Source organism: Zosterops lateralis (assembly GCF_965231275.1).
Source record: "Zosterops lateralis genome assembly, chromosome: 2".
In the NCBI taxonomy this organism is placed as follows: Eukaryota; Metazoa; Chordata; class Aves; order Passeriformes; family Zosteropidae; genus Zosterops; species Zosterops lateralis.
This window is the reverse complement of record NC_139763.1, coordinates 56,876,124-56,896,985: the sequence shown is the minus strand read 5'-3', so window position 1 is coordinate 56,896,985 and position 20,862 is coordinate 56,876,124. Positions and strand designations below refer to the sequence as shown.

Below are 20,862 nucleotides of genomic sequence, written 5' to 3'. Positions count from 1 at the left end.
ATAGTCTTTATATAGGGGTCAGTAAGAAAGGCTAATATGTCTTTAGAAATATTATAGGGCAGAAATTGTTGGGACTAGAAAGTAGAAATATTTTATGAAAGCTATTTTCAGACCACGAGACTGTTAATAGCTTATAGCTTGTTTTAGCAATTCTCCAAATATATGAAAAAGGGATTTATGGCTAAGAGATCTAAACATGTGTGACAGTTGAGATGCTGCTGGGTGCCAATTGTTAGTAGACACCTGCTTATGAGTGTCCATTGCTATGTCTGAAAGTAACACTAACTGAGTTTTAAGTATAACTTTAAAGCTCTGCAAAAGATTTATGGCACTATTTAATACTTCCTTCTATCTCTATATTTTTAATAGCCTGATGTTTAATCTAAAACAGCTATTATTTTTTTATTCGTGTGCTTACTTCTAGGCAACTGAGATCATCATGAGTATCTAGCCTAACTAGACAAGAAGTAATGATTTTGTTTTGTTTGTTTGGGACAATTTATGATTTTGGTTTTTTTTCCCTTTAGTTAGGACCTCTTATGAGTGGTATCCTGGTGGATCAGAAAGAATAATCACTAAGAACCAGCTTTTATATAAACAATATCTATAGTGTATGCATGCAAATACACTTTTGCTGCTGTGAATCAACCAATTCTGTTATCTATCTATCTATCTACCTATCTATCTATGTCTCAACCTCTTTACCATGGCATTGAAACAGAAATCTACTTTAAATCGTATTTACCTGTGAAGACTAACTACTAGGTCCGTGCATCATCAGAGTAGATGGGAGTTGATAAATTTGATCACTGATCTTCACCAGTTCTGAGATTTACTAGCTTAGTTCAATACTGAGGCTTCCCTCAAGTAGTCTAATATTCAGAACTTCCCTCAAGGCAAGTGAGTTGTACAGTAAAAGTATTCTGGGATTTCTCCATCATCGATGAAACATTTACTTTCAAACTGTGGAACAGAAAAGAAGAATGGATATTTTTACATGGCTAATGTAATATGTCCATAACAAAAACAAAACTGATTTAACTTTGCTCCTTAAACAAATGACGCTCTTTCAAATAACTTTATTATCAGATTTGTTTCCACTCATTAACCTATTTTCTATTGGTTAATGGATAGGTATCATCAGCGAACTCATGTCTTAACAGAGGCAGTTCTTAAAAATTGATGGAGCATTCATTGTTTCTCATTAGATATACCCAGCTTGCTAGGATTTTCATTTTCATAGGGATCTCTTGCTTCTATCCACGATTTTTTGAGGGGAAAAAAAATGTATTTGTGCTGTGCACTGCATGAGCAAATCTTGTACAAATGACAAATTTTGTATCCTGTCATGGTAGATTTGCTGTGTGGATTTGAGCCATGTTCATGTAAGAAGCTCAGAGGCTTCCTTGTGGTGCATGTCCTATAACAGGAAATACATTTTCCCTTTCACCATTAAGTGACAATGGCATTTTTCAGAACATTCTTTTTACCCTCAAAGAATTTCTGAGATACTGCAACCTTTGCTAGTCAAGGCAAAGAATTAGAGAAATAGAACAAATGGGCAACATCATGTAATAAACTAGAAGGAACATCAATATCTTAATCTTGAATATGACATTGTCTCACTTTCCTGTGCTGGATTTGCATTATATTTGCCATCAGAAAAATGGTAATCACAGCTTAAGTTATCTTGGAAACATTAATTATTTGAGACTTGTGCAAATGCTTTCAAAGGTGTCAAAAAGTATATTTTATGGGTTAACTTGTTTATTTGGTTATCTTTCCCAAGTTATAAGATAGAAGGACTGTGAAGCTCTACAACTGTAAACTTTTTGCATGACTATACTTGAGAGCTTGGAGTAACAGTAGATTTGTAATGCAATATTTTTAGGCAAGCACAGTCTTAGCATCTGTATGTGCTTTAAGCTAGAATTTATTGTAACATTGTAATGCAGATAAATTAATGGTTGCTCTGGAAAAACTTCTTTTATTTACTTTCCAGATTTTCTGCATCCTATTAGTTCCAAATGCTTCAATAAAATATCTGATTGGTTACTGGCAGAACTGTTTCTACTCTTTTCCTCTCCTTTCACCTTGACTCAGACTCCTTGAATTTCATGGCATCATTTTAATATTATTTAGACTTAGAAATAAAGTTTCCAACGTTTGTAAAAGGACTAGAAAGGCCATGTGGAATATTCAGGGACAATTGTCTAAAATCCCAAACAATAGATATCTTTATTTTTCTCAATAGATCCTTTTGCAGCAGAGGTCAAACACACAGAGAGTGCCTCCTCTACAATTCTCACTTTGGGGGCATTTGCCTCCTTCTTTATCTTCTGTTTTCATAAGACCTTTCCCTCTTCTTCTTACTCTCTTTGTTGTGTCCTCATTGTGAGTTTCTTACTGTTACAGTTTTAATATTTTCATTTGTTCCAGCAGCTTAAATAGAAAATACTAGGGTCAGCCTGAGGTTGCAATGCTCTTTCTTATACAGAACTTAAGAAACAAGATTGGCCTTTTCAACACTTGCTTCTGCATTTTCAAGGACCATGAAAGGGGAGCTGTGCAGACATAGATGACACTTCCCTGCTTAGTAATCAGTCTTTTTATTTGCTCTCTCTGAACAAAGCAAATACTTCATTGACTGCAACTTCAAAAATCTGTAGATAGAATAGGGAACTACAGCTGCAGAGTTAAATAATTTTTTCCCTGAAGATCTAAAATCTTCTAAGATAATTGAATCAGTATTGATTATTATTATCACCTCTTTTCTTTATGAAGTGATAGTAATAATAATAGTAATAGTAATGACTAAAAATTAGATTAAAGCAAAATTCACCATATAGGCACTAAACTTTGGAGGAGGGAAGATTGGAGGAAAGAGATTTTAGAATCTTATGGGAAAATGAGGCTCTACTGTTACCTTAACAGACTTAGCACCAGGACCTAAACTGTCTTTATTTTCCTGTCTTGACTTAAGACTGAATTTGGTTTCCAGCTTTGTAAGGAACTGGCTCAAACAAGATACAGTAGTGATGCATTCGTTCTTTCCTGTTCCTTTATTTATCTTTACAAAAAATATCAAACCTCCACTGGAATCAAGGCTCCCAAGTTCCATCTGCCACAGGAGGTGTGAAGGTCTAGCAGGCCAGCAGTTCACTTCCATATTTGTCAATATATATTCAACTAATTAAGAAAGAGCAACATAAACAGGAACAGCTGAAAAATCCTGCCTGGGTTTGTCTCTTTAATTTAGTGTTTGAGGCTCTCCAGGGTCAAGCTTGAAATTACCTAGGGACTTCTGGAATGCCTATTTTTGTCTTTAAGAGTTTGGTTTCTTTGCTCTTAATAATATGTCTTGAGAGATCCTGTTTATAGGTAAGACAAAAGATTTTCATCTCTCAAACAGGAGAATAAAACAAACTGATGTATACAGGAACACAGTACAGGCAGGGCTGTCAAATAAAAGGGCAACAGCATTACCAGCTCATGTAAGCAAAACAATTTTTTTCCTGTTCTGAAGCAAACCAGTAAGAGAAAATGTTAAGTTTATTTCTTGCTGCCATAAGCCAGATAAAAATGATTTTCCAGTTTTTTGTAGAATAAAACACCATTACTTTCTGTGATGATGATGGTCAAAAGAATTTCTTAGGAAAAGTGCTGACCAGCAGTTTTTTGTGGTCATCTGAGTGTCTCTTCTGGAAAAGCTGACAAACTCTACTAATGCATCTTGTGTCGAGTCAATGAGTAGATGCTGTAAGATCACAAAGTCCTGCTAATATAATTAATCCATTATATAGAGTTTTTTCATCAAGGAGAGTTGAGTTGGAGATTAATTCAGTAAACTGCAAGTATGCAGACGATGCATTCAAAGGTGAGCTGGCCTGCTGTCATTAAAAACCACTATCATCTTTCAGAAGTTGTGATGTCCAGGGCACTACTCCAATACCTTGAAATAATCTAATATATTCAGTCTCTAGGGAGAGGAATTCTGTCTGCATACTGGGCTGCATCCAAGAAAGGCAAAAACTCCAGGAAAGTGATTGTTCATCTCTTTTCAGCATAAAGGAGGAGGCCTGTTGGAGTTCTGTGTCCAGCTTAGGGCTCACAGCTCAAGGGAGATAATGACAAACTGGTGAGTTCAGTGAAGGGCTACTAAGGGGAATGGAGCACTTGAAAGGCTGAAGGACTAATGTGGATTTCATGGAGCAATGGAATTTTAAGTAGATACAGAAATATATTAAAATCATTGTAATCAACTTTTGTAACACTTCAGAATAAATGTTCGTGGAGCCATAACACTTATGTTATGTGCTTTGAAGTATGCAGAAGCTATATAAGTAATTATACAGAAAATGTATTCACTTGGCTCTTACTCAAGAGCCAGAATCCTGTGGCACATCAAGACAATGGCCTAACAGGATTAGGACTTTCTCAGGCTACTTCTCATGCAGAAATATGTGTGGTTGAATACTTTCTACTGAACAGAGTTCCAGTGATATCTGATGTTACATCTGCTGTTGTTATGGATTACTGTAAATACTAGAGACTGAACCAAGTGGCATGTTTAAAAAAGGAGGAGGGTACTATATTTTTTTAGATTTTAATCTCAGAGCAGTGAAATTTCATTAGTAAATTTTTAGCTGACACTATAAAAAAAAGATTCATGATTCTGAACCAAATTCATTAGTTCCTTTAAACAAACTGCAACGAGTAAAGACGCATCACTAGCACATACAAGTACAGAAAGTTAAAAGCAGTAATTCTGAAGGTCAATTTTTATTTAGCCTTTAAATATTTGGCCAAAATTTATGATTTTCCCTTTCCCCCAGTAATTTTTCTCTCTTTGTGAGAAATGTTTCACAAATTTGAAAAATTGAAACGTGGAAAATTGTCCTAGAATCTCAGATAGATATGTGGAAATTTGTTTTAGAATCTCAGAGAGTATAAATTGCCCTTGATTTGCTAGTCTATAGTGATATATCCCACATTTTTTTTTCCTCAGTAATGGCATAGAATGATAAAAGAAAAGGATCATGAAATTATAAACATTAATTCCCTAAAAAATCAGGTAAATTTACTGAAAATAGGCATTGAAAATAGGCATAGTTTTACATGAGTTCAGATTCACTTCTTTTCAAGGCACCTGTCATTTGAGACACTCAGGCTTGAAATTTAAGCCAAAAGTTGTGAAAAATGGAATTTTTTGGTTCCAAGAAAGTAATCTGAATGGAAACAGACAAACTCTATTTCACTCCACTAGGTGTTTTCATCCCCAGTGTGTCAACTGCATTTTTAATTTCAAGATCATTGCTTGGGTATTTTTAATTGTATTTCAGAAAGTTCTAAGACAGCGATCAGCTTTAAAATACAAAAAAATAAGACTGTCCTTTAACAGGACTTGTTTTCTTACATGATGAAAACTTCTTACATGATAAAAAGTTATTTGGTGCAGGCTCTTGGGTTAAGGGTATGGGCATAGTGAATTGATTTGCCATTCATCTTCAATATTCTCTATGTACACTAAAATTTCAATGCATTCAACTTAAATTTTATGTTAAAATCTTTATTCCCTTATACTCTCACTTTCTTTTTGTTTAATAAAGAATATACTCTCAACAACTCAGTTTGATATTAGATATAAGAAATAAGATATTTTTCATATGTTCTTAAAGTACTGTACATGAAACAGTGGAGAAAACATGTCCCCCTTTCCCCCCACCCTCCTAAATATTTTCAGCTTTATAGGCAGATCGAGAAGTTTTCTGTATGCTTTCATCTCCTAATTTCTGTTTAATGGCTTGTCCTGTTTTCATATCCATTGATAATCACAAAGATGATGTGGTGCAGAAAATAAAAGCACAGTTGTTTCAAAGAAAACCTTAATAAAAGATACTTTTAATATCTTTTCCCCTCTGTCCTTTGCTGTACATTGTAGTAATAAATACAGTTATTTATTTTCTCTGAGAAGGGGAAAAAGAATGATCTAATAACAGTCCTTTCCCAAAGGTATCCTTATTCTTTTCTGGTAAACAAACTGCTGACCCAAGAAAAATGAAGCGAGAATATGACCACTGTTATAAGCAGTAGAAATATTGGAGATTAAAGTGTAATTGAATGTCAAGGTGCCAACTAGATTTAACTCCCGACAGCTCTTTGGGATTGTGATCATGACAGTTCTCCCAGCTATATCCTTGATGGGATGCACCATTATGTGTTTTGTTAGTGTTTATGCTAATTCTTACACAAAACCACTTTAACCTATCATCACCATCATTAAAGTTTGGAGAGTCAAAGTGCTCCCAAACATACCCCACTGCCTCTTTGTCCTTGCTTACTCCTTCTGAGCACTTAGTAGCCTCTGCAGCACTCCAGTGGTGAGTCAATCACCATGTTTCTGTGATGACAACTGTATTTTCCTGCTGCACAGCAGCTTCCAGCTCCTCTAGCTTTTTTCACAATTCTATGTGCATTGGTGTAGATGCACTTCTGCTGGGTTATTGATATCACACATTTCTGGAGGACAAGCCTGAATTTCTGATCAGCCTTAGGCACTTTCATGGTTTCTAACAAATCAATATCCCTGGCATCTTTGTTGCCGCATGGTTCTCCATTCCCTATCTCTGCTGAGATGGCAGACTGAAGGATCATGCCAGCACACTGTCCCTCAAACAGTGGTGTGCCTCTACCTGGTAGGAAACTTTCTCTTCTCATTTTTCTCCGGGGTAAGTCTCTGCTGTGACTGCCCCACCTTCCCAGTGCCCTGGTGCATGCAGTAGGTACGAGGCTCTGCAAGCAGAACCCAACAATGACAATGGCGATGTTCATCTAGGCCTGAGGTGTCACTGAGGTTTAGTCAGTCTATGCCCTGTGTCAAAACTGCTCTCAAAAAGGAAAAAAAGAAGACTCCCTTCTACATCCAGCAGGAATTTTTCAGCACTGTCCCTTACCCCTTAAAGTCACTATGTTCAGCCAAATGAAGAAAGGATGAGGAAGGTGTTGCATTGGGGGGTTTCTCATCTTTTTTTCCCTCGCCTTTCTTCCCCGCTGCTTCTGCTGAGGGGTGTCTGCTGGGGCAGATACCCTGATGAATAAAGCCAGCAGTTAACCCTGAACAGCCTCCTCTTTTTTCCTGCTGTCATTGCTTCACTCCTTCAGGCACACAAGAACCCAAGGGATCAGTGAGGTTCATCCTGCTACCGACCGTGCCCTTTGCTGTCGAGGTGTCAGGGCTGGCTGAGGCAGAGACAAGACACCTCTTCAACTATGTAGAGGTTGTGAATCTAGGCAGGCAGTAGAGGTTACTGCAGCAAGGCTAAGGAAAAGATTCATTGTACATAGAAACAGGGAAATTAGAGTCCTTAGAAAAATATTTGTCTGATAAAATGAAATATTCCTTCCAGGCAGTTCTAGAGAGCAATAAGGTCCCCCCTCACCCTCCTCTTCTCCAGGTTGAACAACCCCAGCTCTCTCAGCCACTCTTCATGGGATTCTTGTTCAAGACTATGTCTTGATCTTGTTGCCCTTCCCTGGACACTTATGAGATGATGCGAGAACACTGAGTTCTGTGCAAACTTTGTGTTGTTTGGAAACTGCTAAGTAGCAAAGAAATGGAAATTCATAAAGTTTCTTATCCTTGTGAATCAAGGTGTATTAAAGACTTATGATTTACAGACATGATGTGGATGAAAAGATTCATGGTCAGTGGCTATTATCAAAGCGTTAGAAGTTTAACCAGCACTATCTTGTTCATACAACATTTTCAGGTGTTAAAATTCATATGTATATGTGAAATTTACATAGGATTTATGTGATAATAGAAACTTCTTTTTAAGTTAAATGTTAAATTTGCATCTTTTTATAATTGTAGCACAGAGAAAAAAAATTTTATTAGCCTTAGAATTTGTTTTGTTAAGTTTTTGCTGAGAGTCATTAAGAACTACTCAATATCAGAGAAAGCTGATAAATTCAGAATACATTGCTTGCTTATTGTTATCAGTCTTTTAATAAAGCTTTTTGTTGCGCTGAGGCTATTTATTTGACTAATATACTCCAGATCTTGGTGTAAATTTTGTTCCTAGGCAATATGCTTACTTGTCCTTTGCCATTTTCTTTTCAATTTTTTCTTTGCCTTTATTCAAAGGAAGTTGTGACTTTTGTGTATGATTTCAGTTCACTGTTAAATCATATTAATCTATTTTTGAGATTGAGTAAATTCTCTCATCTAAATTGTGTCATCCATTGTCATAAAAAAAATTGTAAAAGAGCAAAAGTAAAAGCTAAAACAGTAAGGAAAAGGAAGGGCAACAAGGAAACTTGCACTTGCTCCAAAAAAGTTCCTACTAAAGTGGAGTACAGCTTACTCCTTGTGTATGTTTTTTTCCTCACATTTTCTTTGTGGTTGGGATGTGATGCCAGTCATTTCTTTAAAAATTGTTGCTAATCTGATTTAATGATTTCGTGATGTCATTTATGTTGCTGTGCCTTACATTGACATTAAATCCTTTTTGTTTAGATTTTCACAAACTGAATTTTATGTCTTGTCAGTCTTTATAACATAATTAAGAATGTGTAAAATAGGCCAGAACCTTTTAGTCTTTGATGGATGTTTGGAACTCAGAAACAAGATATGACCTGGATGATACAGTGTGAAATTCAATAGTTAACAGAGACAAAGGTGGCTATTTGAAAGAAAATTAAAAAACGTTCATTTCACATATTATGTTTTAATAAAAGATGAATCTTGGCTTTGTGTAGGTCAGCATAGATTCATGAATACTAAGAGAAGTTTGTGGAGCACTGCTGTTAACTAAGAGCTGTCAGAATTAGCAGCCTCAATCTTTTTTTTCTCTTTGTCTTTCAGATGGAGTGTGTGTGATTGTGAAAACAACAAAACCTGTCTTTTGTATTTTATTTTATGATTCCATTACTATTTTAAGACAGATACTCAAGTCTGATTTCTTCATATTATGTTCCAGATACAATGGTTATGAACTGATTAGGTAGTGCAATTAATCACAAATCAAGTTTCTCTGTTTTTGTGTCGTAAGCAGTCTAAACAAATTGCATAACAGTATCAAAGGTGCTTGGGTTCATATTATACAGCAAGTATCCAGATTCATGATTGAGAGAAGAGATCCTCTTTCTCATCCTGGATATTCAAGGCTCATTTTGAGCTTATTTATCCAATTCTGTTCTAGGCTAACTGGCTGAAATTTTCAATTAGAGGATGAAAACTCTGAGTTTTATGAAATAATATATTAATGTTTAATAAGAAAATGTATTCTGATATTAAGCTGTGATTCTGGGTGAAACATTTAAAGAAAGCTTATTTTTAAATTTGTTTTTAATTCTGACACTGTTATTCTAGACACTCTTTTTCTTATTTTCACATTCATTTCCCTCTTTTAAGGTTCTGTATTACTTTAAATGCTTGCAATAACTAACATCATCTTTGAGTCCAGAAAATCTTCAGATTTTCTGGTTTTCTCCAGAAACCACCAGTAAATCAAAATGGTGGCTTTAAAAGTTACTTTTTACAGGCATTTTAAGATTTAGAACAGAGCAGAAAATTAGATATTTTCTGATAAGCAATGATTGTGCTAAGATGAAGTCTCTTCTTAGACAAGATTTTTGAGTTGTCCAATATTCTAATGCCATTTTTATCCCATTACCTCAACACTATTGTAATTCTTGCCTTTATGTCCACTATACACAAGGGCATCTTATGATGAGCTAGCTAATTTAAAAACCAAGAACCTGATTACTGGATATAAAACTTGTGTTGGCCCACTGTTTTTTCTTTTTCATTCTCTATAACAATTTTTTATGATTATTTGACATCATGGTATTAATTCTGATGGTAATTCTTACAATTATCTTAAACAACTCTGCAATCTAACTGAAAAACCTAGGGCTAATTATGACTTGCGGTTTCATTTTGCTTCAAAAGTGAGTTTATGAAAGTTTTCATATGGTTGAAACCAGCTAACCATGGTTTGTTCTTGTTTTGCATAGTTTTGTGGAGCAGTCTCCATTCATCTAGCAGCAACACTGTACAAATATTTTTATTTTGGTTTTACTGCTTCGATTCTCTCTCTCATCCCACTGATGGGTGTTTGAGTGAGTGGTTGCATGGTGCTGAGTTGCCAGCTGGTGTTAACCATGACAAATTTTAATTCACCTGCTGGCTGACTGATGCTGATAATTATCTTTAAACCAAGAAATCTTGATTGCAGATTTTCTCCAATTCAGTAAAGGAACTTTTTCTCACAGTTCATAATGTTTTTCTGTGTCTTGCTAGAGGTGAGGTTTTAATGGAGTTCTATCCATTCTCTTCCGTAACTGCTGCTTGGATTAATATGGAATAACCTATGGAATGGTTGCTGCAAAAAATGGAAGTGTAGTATTTAACATCTCTGGTTTTGATGTCATGGACCAGCATGTCTTTTGACAAAAATGCGGGCTGTTAGTCTTTGATCCTACAAACTCTCCCAAATAAGTCACTCCAGGGTTTAAAGGCCTTTAAGGGTAAGCAGTTGATGCAGGATTAGCATATCAATATGAATTTTCTGTTCTGACTCTTATCTATATTATTCCATATTGTACAGCAAGGAAAAATGCCAGGGTAAGATCCAATCCAGTTAGGACTAAAATGTGGGTGCCAAGACAGAAAAATGACATGCCGACTGTCAGAGATATATCAGCTTTAGTGAAAATATCTGAAAGAAGCATCTTGGGTAGCTTAAAAGCCTTACAATTATTTTTACATTTTCAATAGAAAACAAAAATCATGATAATTTATGCATACAATTGGTTTTAATTAGATGCATAAATGCAATGTGGAGACTATTGGAAAATATTTTGGGACTGCAGCTCTAGTAAGTATCGGTTTAAGTTTCTTCTCACAGTTTGATAACCTATTTTATTTATTGTCTTGAATTAGCTTTCTCACTCTCTTGCTGAATTGAATAGCTAGGTAATAAACAAACAAACAAAAAATATTTAAAGGCATTTATTCCTATTTTTTATATTATTGAGTCATGATGACATGAGGAAAGAACAGGACAACCATCAGGAATATAATCTAATTTGGTTTCATTGAAGCAAAAATCACAGTTAATTAGAAATCATTTTCTTTCCTGCATCACTTTCTTTAGGAAAAAAAAAAAAAAACAAACAACAAAACAAAAACAACAAAACAACAAAGAAAACAAAAACAACAACAGTAAAAGAAGTTCACTTTCTATTTAAATAATCTGGGTTCCTTAGTTTGATTCAGCATTCATTCTATATGCCAGGAATTTGCAAAGCTTTCTATACGTAATCTCTGTCATGTTCTTTATATTCATAATAAGATGGAAAGACCTAATGCAAAATGAATTTTAATGTGGTTCTTCAAAGGATATGATATACTACTGGCTGACATATAACTTGCTACATCAATTTGGACTCCATGTGTTAAGACTAGGAAACAAATGACAGACTACTTGTGCTCACATTACATCAAGCTGTACCACATTCACACTGGATACGTGGTGAATTAATCTGTTGCAGTTTTTCCACCAGCAAATAATGATTACTCTAAAGCCATTATGATTTCAGCCTTTTCCTGACATTTGTTGTAGTCTCAGTGACATGCTATTACCCTTGTCACAATTTGGTGTAAAACATCTCTCATTCAAACACCATTCATTACCCTTGGGCTAGACTCACATTCAGCACATGTCAGTAAAGGGGCAGGAGGTCAAATCTCAGTAAATTAGCTGTCCTCTGTGAAAAAATAACTCATCTCAGAAGATAATTTACCTTTGAACAACTGTAAGATTTCCACTTTTGTAAAGTTAGATTCAATTTGAGCTGTATGCTGGAAGACCTGCTTGCAGAACGTTTACACTTTTTTGTTTCCTAGGTTGTCCCCAGGTACCAATTTGTGCATACTGATCTCTGTGTGACATGATCTGAATACTTAGTACTGCAGTCTCAACGGCAGCTGTGAAGTCCACAGCCTGAATTGCATTTTGATTCTCTTCTATCAATGTTAGAGTGTGAAATTTTGTTTGAGAAAATATAATCTCTTCATTTTATAAATCATCTTTTCATGTACCAAGTTAAATCAACTGTTCTTTAATTTTCATTTTTGAAGCCACTTTGTATTTAAAAATACTGCGGTTTTACACTCTGATTGTAATCCTGTCAATGTAATTTATACAACCGGCTCAAACTGAAATTTTATGCACCTGGTTAAGTAGCCCTCATGATGTATAGATACATCTAAACTGTGCATTACTTCCTTGCCAGTAAGGCAGATTTTATGGCTGTGCCTCAGATTTCTTTCTCTGAAACACTTAGGTGAACTTGAGTCTGTAGCATAATTTCTTGCTTGATGGCTTGGTTTCATGATGGGTTGGAGTTCTGTACAATTTCTATAAGGAGAGAATCTCAGACTGATTATGTTCAATGATGATTTTACATCTGGATCCTCGATTTGGTGCTTCAACCCCTATGTCAACCCTCAGTGCTGTTGGTTGTTGATCATGTTGGGCTGGGAGTGTTTTTGAGAACAGTTCTCCAGAGGCACTTTTCTTCCCACCCACTTGCACAGGCCCGCATTCAGTGATCCCAGACAACCCTTTGTGAAGGCACATGTAATAAACATAAGGGGAGGAACTGATGTTCCTGCCAGCTCTCTGTTCTCAGCCTGGCTCCAGCAGATATGAAAGAAAAACACTTTGTGAGGTTTGAGCTCTCCAAACCAGTCTGGTCTTCTGTTCACTGAGCAGGAAATCTTGCTACTGGAGTATTATATTGTAGGCATGTCATCTTACCTCCTTTGGGCACATTTTAAAGGAAGAGAGTTTGTTTTGCTAAGTTTTCTAGGAAGACATTAAAGCATTCTCCATGGAAAGTGCCATCTCTGTACTTCTGAATTCTTGGCTGACAATAGGGTTCTACTGCTCTCCTAATGATCTGTGCTGTGTCTCAGCTTTGACCAAGAGGTGACTACAGAACAAGAGGACACAGTCTTAAGCAGTGTCAGGGGAAGTTTAGGCTAGACATTAGGAAAAATTCTTCACTGAAAGAGTGATTGGGCACTGGAATCGTCTGCCCAGGGAGGTGGTGGAGTCATTGTCCCTGGAGGTGTTTTAAAAAAGTCTGGACATGGCACTCACTGCCATGGTTTAGGTGATGAGGTGGTGTTAGGTTAGGTTGTAGGTTGGACTAGATGATCTTAAAGGTCTTTTCCAACCTAATTAATTCTGTGATTCTGTGATTACGTAAAAGACACATACCTTTGTTCAGAAACTCCTGCTGCCTTTCAGCAGTCTTTTTCCAGATTACTCTTTCACAGGACGTTTTCTTCCTCTGTCATGAAGACAGAGGATAAGTGGCTTGCGCAATGAATCCGAGTGCCAGAGACTTTCTTCATACAAGCTGTGACAACAGTCACTTTTTAAAGCTAACCATAAAAGATCTATATGCCTTTTTCAGGTTTGAATTTTTAACACTTGACTTAAAATGTATCATGACGTTTTTCAGACTCATTAAAATGGAAGTAGTTTGGGGGAGAGTTGGTGAATTGCCTTGGTACAAACCACATCCTCATTCCCTGATTTTTGACTACATCAATGAACTTACAGAAAGGCAAAAATCCAAGTTCTTTATAATAAACATTGCAGCTCATTAAAAAAACTCCAACAAACCAACAAAAGAACCCACCAAAACCCAAAAAAACCCCAACAAATTTGACTCCAGCTTTTGCCATTATATAAATTAGATTTGTATAAAAAATTTGAATGAGTCACAGAGACTTGAAAATCAGGGTTCACAGTGGAACCTGATAGCTTTTTTACTCTATTTTTAATCAGGTTTAATTGTTGTCAGCTGAGTGATCTATGAAGGTCTTACCTTTAGGAGAAGCTTATAGGTGTGGGGTTTTGCTGTTGTTGCTAATTTGGAGCCAGAAATAGTTGTGTGTAATTAAGAATCCACAGTTAAGGTGAGATTTTGTGTTCATTGAAAGAGGATTAGCAGGGATTCATGTGGTGTGACATAATTTTGTTCATTAGGATAAGAAGCTCATATTCTTTCACTGTAATCACCTTCTCATGAAGAAGAGCTAGAGCTCCATACTGATTGAATAGAACTTTACATGGCTCTGTTGTGGAGCACTGAGTGCATTCAGTTTTGCATTGTTCTCTAAAAACATTACAGTTTCCCACCTCGTGCAAGTTGAATGCATTTATTTAAAAAAAAAAAAAAAACAACAAACCAAAACTCTGAAGATTTTTACATTTCAGACCAAAAATTCCATACACATACTATTTTCTCATATGTAAATATACACATATTACCTATATCAAGCCAAAGACAAAGTTAGAAGAAATGCTGGCTGAACTGTAAGTAATAACATAAGGGAAGCATACTTATGTGGAAGCATAGAAGAAATTCTGATGTGATATTTTGTAGATTGATTTTTGGAAAAACATTTCCTTAAAAAATGTTAATAGGAAGGGATTAAAATCTGTAGAATTAACAGCCCAAAAGTCATATAGACTACCCAGTAAGAAACAAAACAAGACAAAAACAGCCAAGGTGTTTGAAATTCAGGATCTTGCTTACTGTTTTTAAGTGACTGTCATGTGATAAGAGATGACCAGAGTCACCATCCCCTTTCTCCAGTGGAAGACAGGAGTAAAGGAGTATACATAGCAGACATAGTGGGACCAAACATGCAGGCAGCAAGGCTGTGCCTACAAATCCTTTTCCCTTGCCCCTCAAGCAGACAGGTGCCTTAGGCACCTTTCTACTCTGATTAAGCCTTGAGTCATTTCTGACTTCAGGGTACTACATGCTGAGCATGCTGATTGTCGTTTGCTCACTTCAGAGGGTAGTGGCTCCTTTAGATCTTTCTCTGTGGTGTCTACCTCTTTTGTATAGAGAGCCTGAGCAAATTCCACTGGAAGGGTGAACTGCCTCTAAGTTACAGATATATAACTTATGGTACTTTGATACATAACTTTTGGATAACTAAACTTTTATGGGAACTGGCCTACTTTTTGTATTGACATTGTTAGGAATTTTTCCTGAAAGTTTTGCATTGTAACCCTGAAAGTGCTGTCAAAATATAAAGTATTACTGGATAAAAGGTGCATCACAATTTATATGGCAGCAGAAGATCAGGGTTTAAATGGTTGTTGGCTCCTATTTCTATCTGATTTTAACAGTAAAACAGAAAAGAATTTCCGATCTGGGAGAAAATACCAGAGGGTCCACAGACAAGACAAAAGACAAAACAAAACCATGGCTGACTTGTCTTGTGCTGGCAACAGTGCTTCTGTGAGAGAGAGATTAAGCAAGAGGAGTGCCAGAAGTATATTCCAACTCAGCATTTTTCCTATTCAATATTTTTTGCAAGGCTCCTATAGGTTGTTGTTTGTTTTTTTTCCTTCTGAAGCACTAGTAGGATTACGAAAAATCCCATTCATTTCTAGAAGAGTAAGTATAAAAGACTTGATAAATATGTTATGTTATGTTACGTTATATTATATTATATTATATTATATTATATTATATTATATTATATTCCAGATCCACACTCGTGAGGGAAAAAATAAATAAATAAATAAATAAATATCAAAGACAGACTGTTGTTTAAGGAAGAGCAGAAAGGAATGCCTTGGAAGAGGCCTAACTGGAATAGAAGTAGTTTAGATTCTGTCCTAAATGGGTTCTTGAACTCCAGGCCAACCAGTAGAGGAGCTGCTAAAAGCTGTGGAAGTCAGATTATTCCTGTAATAATAAATATGGTCACAGAGGGAAAGGTGTTAAGATAGAGGTTTATGTATTTAAACAGCAGCATAGAGAATAGGAATTTTGTAGACTCTGGCAAGGTCCCAGCCCTTGAATCTCAATGAAATGAGGGTTATCTCCTTCCCTCTTTGCAAATACCAGCTGTCTGAAATTCACTGGCTATGAAAAACAAGATACCTGTTCAGGAGTATTATAGACACTAACTAGATTAAATCTCTATGTAACATTATTCTTTGGAAATATCAGTTGCTGAACTAAGCTCCTCCATTCTCACAATGTCGAAAAAAATGAAGGAAAAATAAGGTGGTTGATTGTACCGAGTGCTGGCTGAAACTTTCCCTTTGGGGTGTTCTTGAATATAGTCAAAACATGAGACTGAGCTAGCTGTCAGTCATGTACAATGACATGTTTGAATTTCAACAGACCTGAGCTTGGCTGACAGTATAAACTTAACTTACAAAGTGGCTGTAAGTTTAAAAATCCCCCTTATTACTGTCTGTAATCAAAGTGCACTATCTCATCCTTAATGAGGTTGTGGCAGGAGAACAAGATTTGCTTGTGTAAATGTATCAGGAAAGAAGTGGTACCAGTCTAAACTAGGTCCATTAATAAATGAGAATTAAATTACTAATGATTTTGAAATGGCTGAGATAAAGAAATTCCATACCAAGTTGCTTTTAATAAGAGAAATAACATTAGGTCAATTAGGAGTGCTGGAAAACCCCCACTAAACTGTGAATTCAGTGTGAGAGAACAGCTAAGGAAATAAAGTTTTGTACATAACTGCTACTACAAGGAAAAATGAGGCACTCTCTAGTGCATCTGTAGTACTAAGACCCCTCTTATCCTCTTCACTGGTTATTTTTGGGACTATATTTTCCAAAACCATCTTAAACTCTTGATTCTATCAAAAGAAATAACAGTGCCTCTAGGTTTTCTCATTCATGCCTTTCCTCTTGTTGTGTTGCCCTACCTGTTTTGACAGAAGTATTCACACAGCCTTATATCTAGCTGCATTTTTGTAGTTTTCCCCTGGGACAAACAGCTTCTACAGAGTAATGAGGTTTATTAGCTTGAGTGAAGGTAATTCAACAGTATTGCTTCCATTAAACAAACGAATTTGTCAGCTCAGGTATGTCTTCATGGCACAGCATTCATTGCACTGTTTAGATTTACTCTAATTAGATGTTAAGGTGAAGATTTCTTACCGCTGCTGGAGCTGGTACTGACTGCCATTTTTGCTCTTATCAGGTTTTATTCTAGATGTTTCCTCCACATTATGCCTTTCATTCTCTCCTTTTTTTCTCAGGTTATTAAATCCTACCTGACTGATTTTTCCAGTCACACTCTTTTGCCTTTCATACAACACTTTGAACTCTTTCTTCTTTTTGAGGAATGTGGTACATTAAGAAGGCTCATTTGGAAATGAAATGCCATCTTTTTTATCATATTTTTCATGCTCATAAAAGTATGAGGTGCATTAGAGTAATGTAATCTTGAAACAATCACCCTGAGAGATGTGAAATGTCTCTCTTTATAGAAGGTTTCCTCTTTTAATATCAAGGTGATTAATGATTGGAAGGGTCAGTAATTTAGCAGGACCATTTTGGTGATAGGTTGTTTTATAATCCTCAATTTTTTGATACTGAAAGACCCAACTATTATTTATGCAAATCTAAATACTTTCAAGCTGCTTTTCTAGTAACGTTGCTAGTTCTGTTTTTTGATGTAAACAAAATTAATTGAATGACAAAAACCAGAAATGTTAAGACCAATAGAGATAATTATACTTTTCTACAGTAGAACCAGAAATGGAACAAACATTAACTTTATTGCAGTATTTATCAGTATGTTGAACTCAAGGTTTTTAATTTACAAGGCTCTTTCACACTATTCTAATTCTGCCACAGAGATGTTCCAATGAGAGCAGGGAGTTATAAATCAGAAGCAGAGAATGATCTTCCTCAGAAGATAAAAAAAAAAAGAACGGAAGAAAAAAAAGAAAAAAGAAAAAAAAAGCCAACAGGAGCCTCATTTTTCTGCCTCCCACATAATTTTTTTTTGTTTCGAAGACATTTTCTGAACCATATTCATTAGCCATTCCTCATCTGGTGTTCCTGTTCCATTTCATCTTCCCCAGAAGCACTATTATTCCATACCAAAAAATGTTTGCTGGTTAGGGAGGGAAAATCAGAAGATGAGAGACTACAAATGTTGCCTTTCTCCTCAGAGATAAGGGGAGAGAATGCCAGATGGTGAGGGAGTCTTTCCTTGGAAATTCAGTAGTGGATAAAAGGACAAATATAATAACAAATATGGAGAATTATCTGGAAATATAATGGAAAAATGTATTTCCCACTGTTTTAGAACACAAAGTGTGGGGCTCTCGGCATATGAATTTCAGTAACTTCCTTGTGAATTCAAAGCTCTTGTGAACTGCATATTTTGTTGAACATTTAGACAACCTATAGAAATTGCTTGAATATCTCATATCACCTGGATATGTCATTAATAAAACATTTTGTGTCTGATGCTAAATCTAATGAAATCTAGCAAACGATAGAGAATGGTTAGTAAAAGGTCAGACAAAAACTTAGAAAATGTTAAGCACATTATTTTGGCTTCTCATTTGCATTCCAAGTTCTGTGAATTTACATTCTTCTTTACATTGCTTTACATTAAAGTAATGGCAAAAGGTAGACATACGATTTTCTTATAAATGAAAAAAAAATCATATGTACTCTCTTCTTACTGTTGAAAATATTAACAATATAATGATGCCAGGGAAAGAAGTTTTAGGAAAATGACAATCAGATTCTTACTGGATCTGGTAGAAATCTAAGAAATGTGGGTTTATAAAAAAAAGCTCCTGAATTTGATAAAAACACTTTGATTTTCTCCTTGAAGAAGTGAAGATTGGTAAAGTATGCTCAGGAAGAGTCCTTAAATACCAGAACTAGGGTCATCAGCACTGAGAATTGTAATCTGAAGATTCAGTCAATTCACCTTGTCAGAAGAATCACGTTGTATCATATGCATGCCCTGAATCCTACCATAGCGTGTTTGAATCAAACCTATTAACAGTCATGTTTTGGAACTATATAAATGTTCTCTTCACAGAAGCAAGAATAATGTCAAAACACATTAAAAATACTGCTTGCATAATCTTGCAAGAAGTAAATTTACCCTGTAACTCTGATTCTGAAGGTAGATTGCTATGCCCATCAAAGAAAACTAAGGCATTTCCTTGAAATGTATTGAAATATTTTGAAGAATGTTGAATTGCATGTATTTTGTTAAAAATTCATGGGATTTATTTCTTTAGCAGCTTTGATAGCAAGAAGAGGTGAAGAAATGCTTTGCCACATTTTTCAAAATGTTAGAGAAAGTATTAATTTAATTTTTTTTTATTTATCTAGACTTCAAAGATGAGAGTGGTAGGAACAGACTCATCCACCTTCATACTAATGAAGTTTGCTACTAAAACCCCATTGTTTTTCCATAAAATTATCTAATGCCTATTAAGGATCTTTAGTATTATTTCGAAGACAAAGAGTTTTGTACTGAATGCTCATACTCACTGGTGTCTCTTTGGAGATTTAATGAAGTGAAGATATACTAACATTGTTAATGTTTGGTGTTTTTTGAAATGTGAGAAGAAGCTCATGCAAAGTAATTTATTTATGTTGGTATCTATAAAGCCATGGGAAAAAATTCCTTGCTGAAGTTAATTCATCATTTTAAAATTTATTGTTCATGTATTATGCAACTACCGGAGTGTAAAATATACGGGTTTTTTAAAATCATCTTTTTCTCAGACAGCAAATTCCAGCTCTGTAATGTGACTTTAATCCTACCCACTGAATGATAAAATGTAAAAAGCCTTTGAATCACCACGATATAAATGGTACAAATAAATAACTTTTGAAATGACAAAAACATAAATAAAGACTCATTTTACTATCTAGTGTCTTTGTTTCACTATACTGCATGCATGATACCAGCATATTGCAATACCACAATCCAAAGCTGAATTAATACTGCCACTTTGTTATCATGCACACATATTTTAAAAGTCAGTCTTCTAAGCACAGTTTCACTTGAATTACTGCTTATTCACACTATGTGCCATTGCAAGGCTGATTTTGGATGTTCATCCTGTAGTGATTTAGGAATGACTTTAGAAAGACTGTAATTGTCTGCAATCATAAAGTGCAGCTGTGTACAGGGGAAAAAAAGGTTTCTTACGAAAGAAAGTGATATCTAAGATTTAATTCAGATCTGGAACAATTTTAATTATATTAAGATTTCTCCACCTGTTTGTGTCATGGAAGACAAGATAAACATTTGCTTATAATTCAAATTCATTAATATTGTGATTCAAATAATTCAATTTTATGCTTGATATATTAAAAAATGTTCACTATTTAGTATTATACAGAGCAAGATAGAGTTTGCAGCTTGAGACACCTAGATACAGCTGTCCACACGCAAATATCTGCATGTGTAGCTGGGTCAAACAGGCCAGTGCCATGCATCTGCTTTGGGTACTGCTGGGTATTGCAGGTAGCACAAGGGGACTCTTTTCTTGGCAATTGAATCCCAACCATGTCCCATTCAATTAATGTGTCCTAGGTAATGACTCAGTTGTCCAGACACCAGACATCTGTTTTAGAGTGAGAGTAATAGCTCTTTGGGGCTCTGTTCCCTTGACTAAACATGGGGATCTGGTGTCATCTGGGACGTCATAGAGATTCTTACAGCTGCAGACAAATCTTGGGACATACAAGAGACAGTGTGGACCGTGGGGATACCTAGGATGTGTTAAACAACACTAAATATCTATGTGTGGGCAGTTCCATGCAGGCTCCATCAACTGTGTTGACCAGAGGCTTGGTTTAATTGCCTGCACCTAGAGGAGGGGCTTATTTGCCTAAACATAGGTGACCTGTGTTATGAGATACCCTAAGGTGCATGTCCAGACTCCTTGATACTTCTCAACCAATTATGGCTTCAGTTGTCGCCAGGATGATTCAAGTCACACAA

At 35.6% G+C, this 20,862-nt stretch overlaps 1 long non-coding RNA gene across 5 annotated transcripts in view; it reads right to left on the bottom strand.

The window, feature by feature from the left end:
- LOC310906108 overlaps positions 1 to 20,862 on the bottom strand; it is a 58,625-nt gene that overhangs the window by 22,856 nt on the left and 14,907 nt on the right. For 2 of the 5 annotated variants that reach the window (XR_014589351.1, XR_014589352.1), the window contains exon 2: positions 13,296 to 13,437. The exons of 2 other annotated variants lie outside the window; for them this stretch is intronic. This is a non-coding gene — a long non-coding RNA (uncharacterized lncRNA). Of the gene's footprint in view, positions 1 to 745; positions 959 to 13,295; positions 13,438 to 20,862 lie in introns of those variants that run through there. One more of the 5 variants, XR_014589354.1, reaches the window with a different exon arrangement.